General features: G+C 44.0%; 1 protein-coding gene across 1 annotated transcript in view; it reads left to right on the top strand.

Annotated features, from left to right (window-relative positions):
* Nucleotides 1–1197: 1197 nt before the first annotated feature.
* LOC144510504 (uncharacterized) overlaps nucleotides 1198–11135 on the top strand; it is a 27647-nt gene continuing 17709 nt past the window's right edge. Inside the window, exons 1-2 of the mRNA XM_078239982.1 lie at nucleotides 1198–1249; nucleotides 3965–4194. The gene's annotated coding sequence lies outside the window, so the exon portion shown is untranslated. The remainder of the gene's footprint in view (nucleotides 1250–3964; nucleotides 4195–11135) is intronic.

The raw sequence follows: 11135 nt of genomic DNA, 5'->3' as shown, positions 1-11135 counted from the left end.
ATTAGACCATCAAGCCTGTTGTGCCATTCAATAAGATCCTGGCTAATCTCATTGTAATCCCAATTCCACTTCCCCATCTAACCTCAATAATCTTTCAAAATCTTATTTATCAAGAATTTATTCACCTCTGACTTAAAATATTTAAAGACTCTGCTTCCATAGTCTTTTGAGGAAGAAAGTTCCAAAGACTCACCATTTTCTGAGAGAAAAAAAAACCTTTTCATCTCTGTCTTTGAAGAACGATCCATTATTTTAAGCCGTGAACCCTGGCATTCATTTGTTTCAATCAAGTTGTCTCTTACTTTCCTAAATTCTACTGGATACAAAGCAAACCTGCCCGGCCATTCCTCATAGAACAACCCACCCATTCCAGGAATTAATTTGGTAAACCTTCTCTGAACTGCTTCCATCACATTCACATCCTTCCTTAAATGAGGAAACAGAACATGGTTTCCCAATGTGGTCTCACTCACACCTCATATAACTGAAGCAAAACCTCTCCTGTTCGTATTCTCCTCACAATAATCGATCACCCTATTAGCTTTCCTAATTATTTGCTGTACCTGCATGCTAGACTTATGTGATTCATGCACTAGAACACCCAGATCCCTCTGCACTTCAAAAGTCTACAATCTCTCCATTTAGGTGAGAAGCTTATCTTTTGTTTCTCCTTCTAAAACAACCAGGCTGCAGTAGCCATGAACCACACACGGGAAATTAGCTTAGAGCAATTTACCAGGCAGAATTAATCAGGATGCAGCTTTCATTGTATTTCCTTGAATTAGGACACACAAAAAACTGATATAAAACTAACGGCAACTTGGAAACTGGGCTGTGTGTTTAATGGGCCAGAAGGGGATTGTAAAATATGTAGAAGACAAGTGTAAATGCAATGCACATTTCAGCTTAGATTCTCATTTTTTCAATATTTAAATATTGTATTGAATAGGCCTAGTGGATATTTTACAGCACACAGTGACTCGGCTCTGATTTTACTTTGGGTCCCAACATAAATAAAGGGGTTGATGCACGAACACGATAATTGAAGCATGGATCCATTTGAAACCTACACAATGCCCGGCTGATTGGTAGTTCCGGACCAATAGGAAGAAAGAGGGTGGGACTGGAAGACCGAACGAGGAGTGGTTGCTCCTCTAACCAATCGAATTAAAGGAGGGGCGGGGCTGGGAATAGAGCATGCGCAATGTGATCAATGGCAATGGGGAGATAGTTATCTGGTATGCAATCGGTAAGTTAGTAGGATGGCGGCACGGAGGGAGCGATGGATCCGGTAGTGGCTTCGCAAGCATGTTGTGTTAACCTCAAACCCCGGAAACTTTACGGTTCCCCGTTTGCAACGAGAGGAGACACTTAATTATCCCCGTTACAGACCGGGGTTCACGGCCGCCATGTTTCCAGCTGGCAAAGTGCAGTTGGGCGCTTGCGCGGTCACCATTTTAAGAGGGGCAATTGCTCAGCACAGCGCTTGCAGAATTCCCATGTTTATTGGGGCAATGTTAAATCTTTTTAATAACAGAATGGGAACAACTTGTCCATCAAACTTCTTCATACTCCGAATTACAATATCTTAGAATCATAGATTCCCCCCATGGAGTCTGCACAGATCACAATCCTATTCCCGTAACCCCACTTATTTATCCTGCTAATCCCCCCCTGACACGAGAGCCAATTTAGCATAGCCAATCAACCTAACCACATCTCTGGACTGTGGAGGAAACCAGAGCATCCAGAGGAAATGCACACAAACATGGGGAGAACGTGCAAACTCCACATACTCTGACCCAAGGCCGAAATTGAACCGGGACGGCATGGTGGCACAGTGATTAGCACTGCTGCCTCACAGTAAGAAGTCTCACAACACCAGGTTAAAGTCCAACAGTTTATTTGGTAGCACAAGCCACTAGCTTTTGGAGCGCTGCTCCTTCATCAGGTAAGTGGGAGTTTTGTTCACAAACCGGGCATATAAAGACACAAACTCAATTTACAAAATAATATAATAAATAATATTTTGTAAATTGAGTTTGTCTTTATGTGCCCTGTTTGTGAACAAAACTCCCGCTTACCTGATGAAGGAGCAGCGCTCTGAAAGCTAGTGACTTGTGCTACCAAATAAACCTGTTGGACTTTAACCTGGTGTTGTGAGACTTCTTACTGTGTTTACCCTAGTCCAACACTGGCATCTCCACATCATGGCCTACAGTGCCAGGGACCTGGATTCGACTCCCGGCTTGGGTCACTGTCTGTGTGGAGTTTGCACGTTCTCCCCGTGTCTGTGCGGGTTTCCTCCGGGTGCTCCGGTTTCCCTCTACAGTCTGAAAGACGCGCTAGTTAAGTGCATTGACTCGAACAGGTGCCAAAATGTGGTGACGAGTGGAATTTCACAGCCTTCCTTGTGACTAATAATTTAACTTTAACCCTGGTCCCTGGAACTGTGAGGCAGCATTACTAACCACTGTGCCGCCATGCTGTCCTTATTTATGAGGTAGAAAAACAATGTACATTCAGTGACTGACAAATAATTCGTATTCATATTATGCTTTTAATATAATTAAATAAGTCATTTCACGTAAGTAATGTGACAAAGTAACATTTGTCACTCAGCCACATAAGGAATCTTAGCGACAGTGGCTAAAAGCTTGGTCAAAGAGGGAGGTGTTACGGAGAATCTTAAATGAGGAAAGTGAGGTGGATAGATTTAAGGAGGAAATTGCAGAGCTTATGGTCCAAGTAAATGAAAGAATGGTCACCAATGGTGGAGCGATTAAAATCAGGGATGTTCAAGAGGCTGGAATTAGATGAGATTAAAGATCTCAAAGGGCGTATGGCTGGAGAAGATTTCAGAGTTAGGGCTGGTCACAATCATTGAAGAAAATGGGAGGAGAATTTTAATATTTTCATCCATCTTCACCAGGAATCTCTGTAGGTCAGTGAGCACAGATGGCTAAACAAGACTTTGTGCAAGTAAACTCATGGGCAGCAGTGTTTTGGATAATGTCAAGATTACAGGGAGGTTGAATGTGGGAGGCCAGCCAGGAGTGCGTTAGGATAGTGAAGTCTTGAGGTAACAAAGGAACGGATGAGAGTTTGAGCAGCAGATGAGCTGAGGATGGGGTGGAGTCAGCCGATGTAGCTGAGGTGGAAATAGATTTCCACCTTAGGACTCACCTGATGAAGGAGCAGCGCTCCAAAAGCTCGTGCTACCAAATAAACCTGTTGGATTTTAACCTGGTGTTGTGAGACTTCTTACTGTGCCCACCCCAGTCCAAGTGGAAATATATGGTATTGGTGATGATGTGGATGTGTGGTTGGAAGCTCATTTGGGTTCAGTTGCGTAACCAAAATTGTGACCAGCCTGGTTGTGTATCAAACATTTCCTAGGAAGAGGGATGGAGTCGGTTCCAGGGTCGGGGAGTTCGTAGTGAGGACTGAAGACAATGATTTCAGTCTTCCCAATATTTAAATGGAGGAAATTTATTTTCATCCAGTACCGGATGTCAGACAAGTCAGGACGGTGTGTGACTTAGAGTTAATGGTGTTCACATACACCTGCTACCCTGGTCCTTCTATGAAGTGGATATCGGGGGGTTTGGGAGATTGCGTCAAAGATTTGATTACTTTGTAGATAGATGAAATATTTCTCTTTCATGCCCACCTCTCATTATTGGTGTCTGTCTCCCTATCTTTCTCTCTCCTTCATTCCTGCTCTGTCATGTGACAAAAACCAGAGTCTTGTATAGGCTCAGGCAGGGTGACAGGTTCCCTTCCCTGAAGGACATTAGTGAACCAGTTGGGTTTTACAACAATCCTGCACTTTTCATGGTCACTTTTTCTGAGTGCCAGCCCCACGAATTACCAGATTTATTCAGCTCAATTTCCCACCCTACCTTGTGTTTTTGTGCATTCTCTCTCATTCCCTTTCTCCTGTTTTAAATCAATTTTACAGAGTATTAGAAGCGGAGGATTTGCAGTCAGGAAAGTGAAACCAAACATTACATCAGGCTCTGATGGGGTTGCTCAATCTATCGGAACCTGAATATCATCAGAATTTGAACATGGAAGGAAAAAGCACAATTCACAATGGGGAGAAATCGTACGTGTGTGGACGAGGCTTCAGCCAATTTTCCGGCCTGTCTCAACATAAATGCCATCAAAACAAGGAGAAACCGTGGGAATGTGAGAATTGTGGGAAGTTATTCAGTGTCCCATTCTGCCTGGAAATTCATCGACACAGTCACACTATGTCGATGAATGCCATTTGCCTGCTCCATGTGTGGGAAGAGATTCACTCAGTCATGTACCCTGCTGCGACACCAGCGAGTTCACACTGGGGAGAGACCTCTTCAATGTGAAGACTGGAAAGTGTTATAAAAGTTCCAGAGAATTGAAGTGCCATCAACGTGTTCACACTGACAAGAGACCGTTCAGGTGCTCTGAATGTGGGACTGGGTTCAGGCGATCATCTCACCTCACTGTACACAGCACATTCACACTGGGGAGAAACCATTCATCTGTTCCGAGTGTGGGAAGAGATTCACTAATGCATCCAATCTGCTGAGGCACCAGTGAGTTCACACTGATCAAAGACTTTTTAAATATCCAGACTGTTCAAATGTTCAGGGGACCTGATGTCCCCTCATGCCCTCTCAGTGCTCTTGTCCATAAGATCCAGCTCCTGCTCTATCAACCCTATTTTCACTAAAACTACTGTCACCCAATTTCTCCATCTTCACCAACATTGTCAATGCTGCTCTCTCTTCAGGTACTGTCTGTCTCTCCCTCAAATCATCACCCTTCCCTCAATAAACAAATCCTTGACTCCATCATCTTTACAAACTCCAGCCCCATTTCGAACCTCACTTTCCTCTCCAAACTCCTTGAACGTATTGTCACCGCCCAAATCTGAAGACTAAAGCTGTTGTTTTCATTCCCAATCTGCTAACTCCATTCCTCTCCCTGGCAACTGTCTGAAAGGAAACCAGGCTTTTTACCCACTCGATGTCATGTTTAGTTCCAAGATGAGATTCCAACCTCACGTCCAAGCCACGAAGACTGCCCATATCCACCTCTATAATGTCATTGGACTGTGCCCAGCCTCAACTCATCTGTTGCTCAAACCCACGCACTTTGCGACTTCAACGCTTGAATATTCTAACTCACTCCAGGCTGGTCTTCCACACTCCACCCTCTGTAAACGTCAGGTAGCCCAGAACTCAAACCAAACCCCATTTCTTCCCCAAACCTGTGCTCACTGAACCACATTGGCTACTAAGGACATAAGAAATAGGAGCAGGAGTAGGCCATCTAGCCCCTCGAGCCTGCCCCGCCATTCAATAAGATCATGGCTGATCTGAAGTGGATCAGTTCCACTTACCCGCCTGATCCCTATAACCCCTAATTCCCTTACCGATCAGGAATCCATCTATCCGTGATTTAAACATATTCAACGAGGTAGCCTCCACCACTTCAGTGGGCAGAGAATTCCAGAGATTCACCACCCTCTGAGAGAAGAAGTTCCTCCTCAACTCTGTCCTAAATTGACCCCCCTTTATTTTGAGGCTGTGCCCTCTAGTTCTAGTTTCCTTTCTAAGTGGAAAGAATCTCTCCACCTCTACCCTATCCAGCCCCTTCATTATCTTATAGGTCTCTATAAGATCCCCCCCTCAGCCTTCTAAATTCCAACGAGTACAAACCCAATCTGCTCAGTCTCTCCTCATAATCAACACCCCTCATCTCTGGTATCAACCTGGTGAACCTTCTCTGCACTCCCTCCAAGGCCAATATATCCTTCCGCAAATAAGGGGACCAATACTGCACACAGTATTCTAGCTGCGGCCTCACCAATGCCCTGTACAGATGCAGCAAGACATCTCTGCTTTTATATTCTATCCCCCTTGCGATATAGGCCAACATCCCATTTGCTTTCTTGATCACCTGTTGCACCTGCAGACTGGGTTTTTGCGTCTCATGCACAAGGACCCCCAGGTCCCTTTGCACAGTATCATGTTGTAATTTTTTTCCATTTAAATAATCCAATTTGCTATTATTTCCTCCAACGTGAATAACCTCGCATTTGTCAACGTTATACTCCATCTGCCAGATCCTCGCCCACTCACTCAGTCTGTCCAAATCTCTCTGCAGACCTTCTACACCCTCCACACAATTCATTTTTCCACTTATCTTTGTGTCGTCTGCAAACTTTGTTACCCTACACTCAGTCCCCTCCTCCAGATCGTCTATATAAATGGTAAATAGTTGAGGCCCCAGTACCGATCACTGCGGCATGCCACTAGTTACCATCCGCCAACCAGAAAAGCACCCATTTATTCCAACTCTCTGCTTCCTGATAGCCAATCCCCAATCCACGCTAACACCCTACCCCGAACTCCGTGTGACCCAATCTTCTTCAGCAACCTATTATGAGGCACCTTATCAAACGCCTTTTGGAAATCCAAAAACACTGCATCCACCGGTTCCCCTCCGTCAACCGCACTAGTCACATCTTCATAAAAATCCAACAAGTTCGTCAAGCACGACTTTCCCCTCATGAATCCATGCTGCGTCTGCTTAATGGAACCATTCTTATCCAGATGGCCTGCTATTTCTTCTTTAATGATGGATTCCAGAATTTTCCCAACTACAGACGTTAAGCTAACCGGCCTGTAGTTACCCGCCTTTTGTCTATTTCCTTTTTTAAACAGCGGCGTAACATTAGCCGTTTTCCAATCCGCCGGCACTACCTCAGAATCCAACAAATTTTGATAAATAACCACTAACGCATCCGCTATTACCTCTGACATTTCTTTCAGTACCCTGGGATGCATTCCATCCGGGCCCGGGGACCTGTCCACCTTCAGTCCCGTTAGTCTACCAAGCACTGCCTCCCTGGTAACATTAATTGTATTGAGTACGTCTCCTCCTACCAACACTCGATCGTTAATATTCGGTAAACTATTTGTGTCTTCCACCGTGAAGACCGACACAAAAAATTTATTTAAAGTTTCAGCCATTTCCTCATTTCCCACTCTTAAATCCCCCCTCTCGTCCTCCAAGGGTCCAACATTCACTCTTGCCACTCTATTCCTTTTTATATATTTGTAAAAGCTTTTACTATCATTTTTTATATTTAGAGCTAGCCTAACTTCATAACCTATCTTTCCTTTCTTTATCGCTTTCTTAGTCGTTCTTTGTTGTTTCTTAAAATTTTCCCAATCGTTCAATTCTCCACTATTTTTGGCCACTCTGTACGCATCGGTCTTTAATTTAATACTCCCCTTAATTTCCTTTGTTATCCACGGCTGGTTATCCCTTTTCTTACAGTCCTTCGTTATCACCGGAATATATTGTTGCTGAGTACTGAAAAGGATCTCCTTAAAAATCCTCCACTGTTCCTCAGCTGTCCTACCTACCAGTCTGCTCTCCCAGTCCACCTTAGCCAATTCAGCCCTCATCCTATCGTACTAAAACAGATTTGTTCAAACAGAGGACACTGGTATGGGACCCTACTTGCTCCTCCTCCATTTGTATCAGAAATTCGACCATATTGTGATCACTTGACCCAACAGGGTCCTTCACAAGAACATCCTTAATTCTACCTACCTCGTTACACATTACCAGATCTAAGATAACTCGTTCCCTCGTCGGTTCTGTAACATACTGTTCAAGGTAACTATCCCGACAGCATTCTAAGAACTCTTCTGCCATCCCACCCCTTCCAACTTGAGTCTGATTAGAGTCGAACTCCTGGAGCTCCCTCGCTAAACATCCTGTCGGTGTAGCTGCTCCAAATAGACTCCAGCTGGATCGCAAGATGAAGAGAGGCTCTCTGGGAGGTGTGGGAAGCTGGGACATGACCATGAGAGGAACCAAAATTAGGAGAGCTGAATTAATCTGGAGGTAAAAAGGGAAATAAAATCCAGACATGGAGCAGTCAGTAACAAGGCATCAAATAGTCTCTATTAATCTGGAGAAATCAAAGTCGCAACAGACTGTGTGTGGTGAAACAAAGCTCATCGATTGAGCAGACCTAAGATCATAAGATATAGGAGCAGAATTAAGCCACTCAGCCCATCGAGTCTGCTCCACCATTCAATCATGGCTGATATTTTTCTCATCCCCATTCTCCTGCCTTTTCCCCATAACCTCTGATTCCCTTATTAATCAAGAACCTGTCTATCTGTGTCTCAAAGACACTCAATGACTTGGCCTCCACAGCTTTCTGTGGCAAAGAGTTCCACAGATTCACTACTCTCTGGCTGAAGAAATTCCTCCTCATCTCTGTTTTAAAGGATCATCCCTTTAGTCTGAGGTTGTGCCCTCTGGTTCTAGTTTTTCCTGCTAGTGGATACATCCTCTCCACTTCCACTCTATCCAGACCTGGCAGTATCCTGTAAGTTTCAATAAGATCCCCACCTCATCCTTCTAAACGCCAACGAGTACAGACCCAGAGTCCTCAATCGTTACTCATACAACAAGCTCTTCATTCCAAGGATCATTCTTGTGAACCTCCTCCGGACCCTTTCCAAGGCCAGCACATCCTTCCTTAGATATGGGGCCCAAAAGTGCTCACAATACTCCAAATGGGGTCTGACCAGAGCCTTATACATCCTCAGAAGTACATCCCTGCTCTTGTATTCTAGCCCTCTCGACATGAATGCTAACATTGCATTTGCCTTCCTAACTGCCGAATGAACCTGCACGTTAACCTTAACAGAATCTTGAACAAGGACTCCCAAGTCACTTTGTGCTTCTGATTTCCTTAACATTTACCCATTTAGAAAATAGTCTATGCCTCCATTCCTCCTTCCAAAGTGAATAACCTCACACTTTTCCACATTTGCACGGTAGCACAGTGGTTAGCAGTGTTGCTTCATAGCGCCTGGGATCGGGGTTCGATTTCCGGCTTGGGTCACTGTCAGTGTGGAGTTTGCATGTTCTGCGTGGATTTCCTCCCACATTCCTCCCACATTCTGAAAGATGTGCTGGTTGGGTGCATTGACCCAAACAGGCACCAGACTGTGACGACTAGGGGAATTTCACAGTAACTTCATTGCAGTGTTAATGTAAGCCTTACTTGTGACTAATAAATAAACTTTAACTTTATCTGCCACTTCTTTGCCCACTCGCCTAGCCTGTCCAAGTTCTTTTGCAGCCCCCCTGCTTCCTCAATTCTACCTGTCCCTCTACATATCTTTGTATCATCTGCAAACTTGGCAACAGTGCCTTCAGTTCCTTCTTCCAAATCGTTAATGGATATTGTGAAAATTTGAGGTCCCAGTACCGACCCCTGAGGCACACCACGAGTCACCAATTGCCATCCTGAAAAAGACCCTTTATCCCCACTCTCAGCCTTCTGCCAGTCAGCCAATCCTCTATCCATGCCAGGATCTTACCCTTAATACCATGGGATCTTAACTTATTTAACAGTCTCCTATGTGGCACCTTGTCAAAGGGCTTCTGGAAATCTAAATAAATCATGTCCACTGGTTCTCCTTTATCTAACTTCCTTGTTAGCTCCTCAAAGAACTCTTAACAGATTTGTCATACATGACCTCCCTTGACGAAGCTGTGCTGACTCAGTCCTATTTTGTCATGCACTTCCAAGTAATCCGCGATCTCATCTTTAATAATGGACTTTAAAATCTTGCCAATGACCAAAGTCAGGCTAACCGGCCTATAATTTCCCATCTGCTGCCTCCCTCCCTTCTTAAACAGTGGTGTTACATTCGCTATTTTCCAGTCCTCTGGGACCCTCCCTGCCTCCAGTGATTCCTGAAAGATCACCACAAACGCCTCCACGATTTCCTCAGCTATCTCTTTTGGAACCCTGGGGTATGGACATCAAGATATTAAACTGCAGCACAGTTACGGGGATTATTATCATCAGTAGAAATAAACTCTGATTGTCAGCATGTTCTACATGTGATTAACAGTGACAATAATAGCAGTTTCAAGCACATTAAGGGGAACCGAGGGTAAGTAGAAATTATTCTTTCTGGTAAGGCAGTAAAGGAATAGGTGGAACAGTGTAACTGGTTAAACATCTTTCCAAAGTCAGTTCACTGGAACACTATCACTCTGGTGTGTGTTTGTGTGTGTCTTGCTACTTTTCCAGTCACAATAATGTTTAAGGTGTTTTCCTACAGGCATAAAAAAACAAATATATCTCTTTCCACATTGATGGCTGATGATATTCAGGTCCTGCTGAATTGAGGGACTGTGTCAAATCTTGATTTGAAGATTGGTTCAAGTTTCTCATCTGTAAATCTTCCTTTCATTCTCTGTAAAAAAGAGTTTACAAAAATCACAGTCAGTACAGGATAGAAATTTAAAACAGATAATTGTATGGAACATATCTTCCTCTCCTGTTCTCAAAACCTGAAAAGCCCCAAACACTCTCCCTCTTTCATGAGCTGAAATCAGAAAAAAAGTTTTGGGCAGCTCTTTTTTAAACAAATATGTACAGTTAGAAATAACATTTCCTCTTATAATTGCTCCGCCACTGGTAGTCATGACTTCAATTATTTTGACACGAATTCTGAAATTCCCTCAGTGGACCTCTCCATCTAAATTTCATCCATAAGAATTTTCCATAAATCTTACTGATTTTCGCAAGCAAATATCTCCTATGTGTCTGGCTGACAAAATTCGGTTTATAACGTTCCTGTGGAGTTTGCTTAGAGAGTGAAACAGTTTGGTGGACAAATTGTTCCCATTCCGTCATTGAAAAGAATGAAGAACATTGCCCACAATAAACATGTGTGATACTGTGCATTGCCATGAACAAAGATCGTGATGGCGCAGGCGCATAACTGCATATTGCGGGCTTGATACCTGAGTGGTTAGAGTACAGATCTTGTAAACCAGGGGTCGTGAGTTCAATTCTCGCTGGAACCTCTGGTAACATTTAGTTGATGGGAGCTGTAGGGAAGATGCAGAGAGACTGGAAGGAGATACAGACAGCTTTGATGAGTGGGCAAGATGACACATCAAGTGTAATTTTAGGGCGGCACAGTGGCACAGTGGTTAGCACTGCTGCCTCACAGCAGCAGGGACTCGGGTTCGATGCTCCGCTTGGGTCACTGTCTATGTGGAGTTTGCACATTGCCTGGGTTTCC

The sequence above is a fragment of the Mustelus asterias genome, chromosome 23 (genome assembly GCF_964213995.1).
Source record: "Mustelus asterias chromosome 23, sMusAst1.hap1.1, whole genome shotgun sequence".
Taxonomy (NCBI): domain Eukaryota; kingdom Metazoa; phylum Chordata; class Chondrichthyes; order Carcharhiniformes; family Triakidae; genus Mustelus; species Mustelus asterias.
This window is presented reverse-complemented; position numbering and strand designations above follow the sequence as displayed.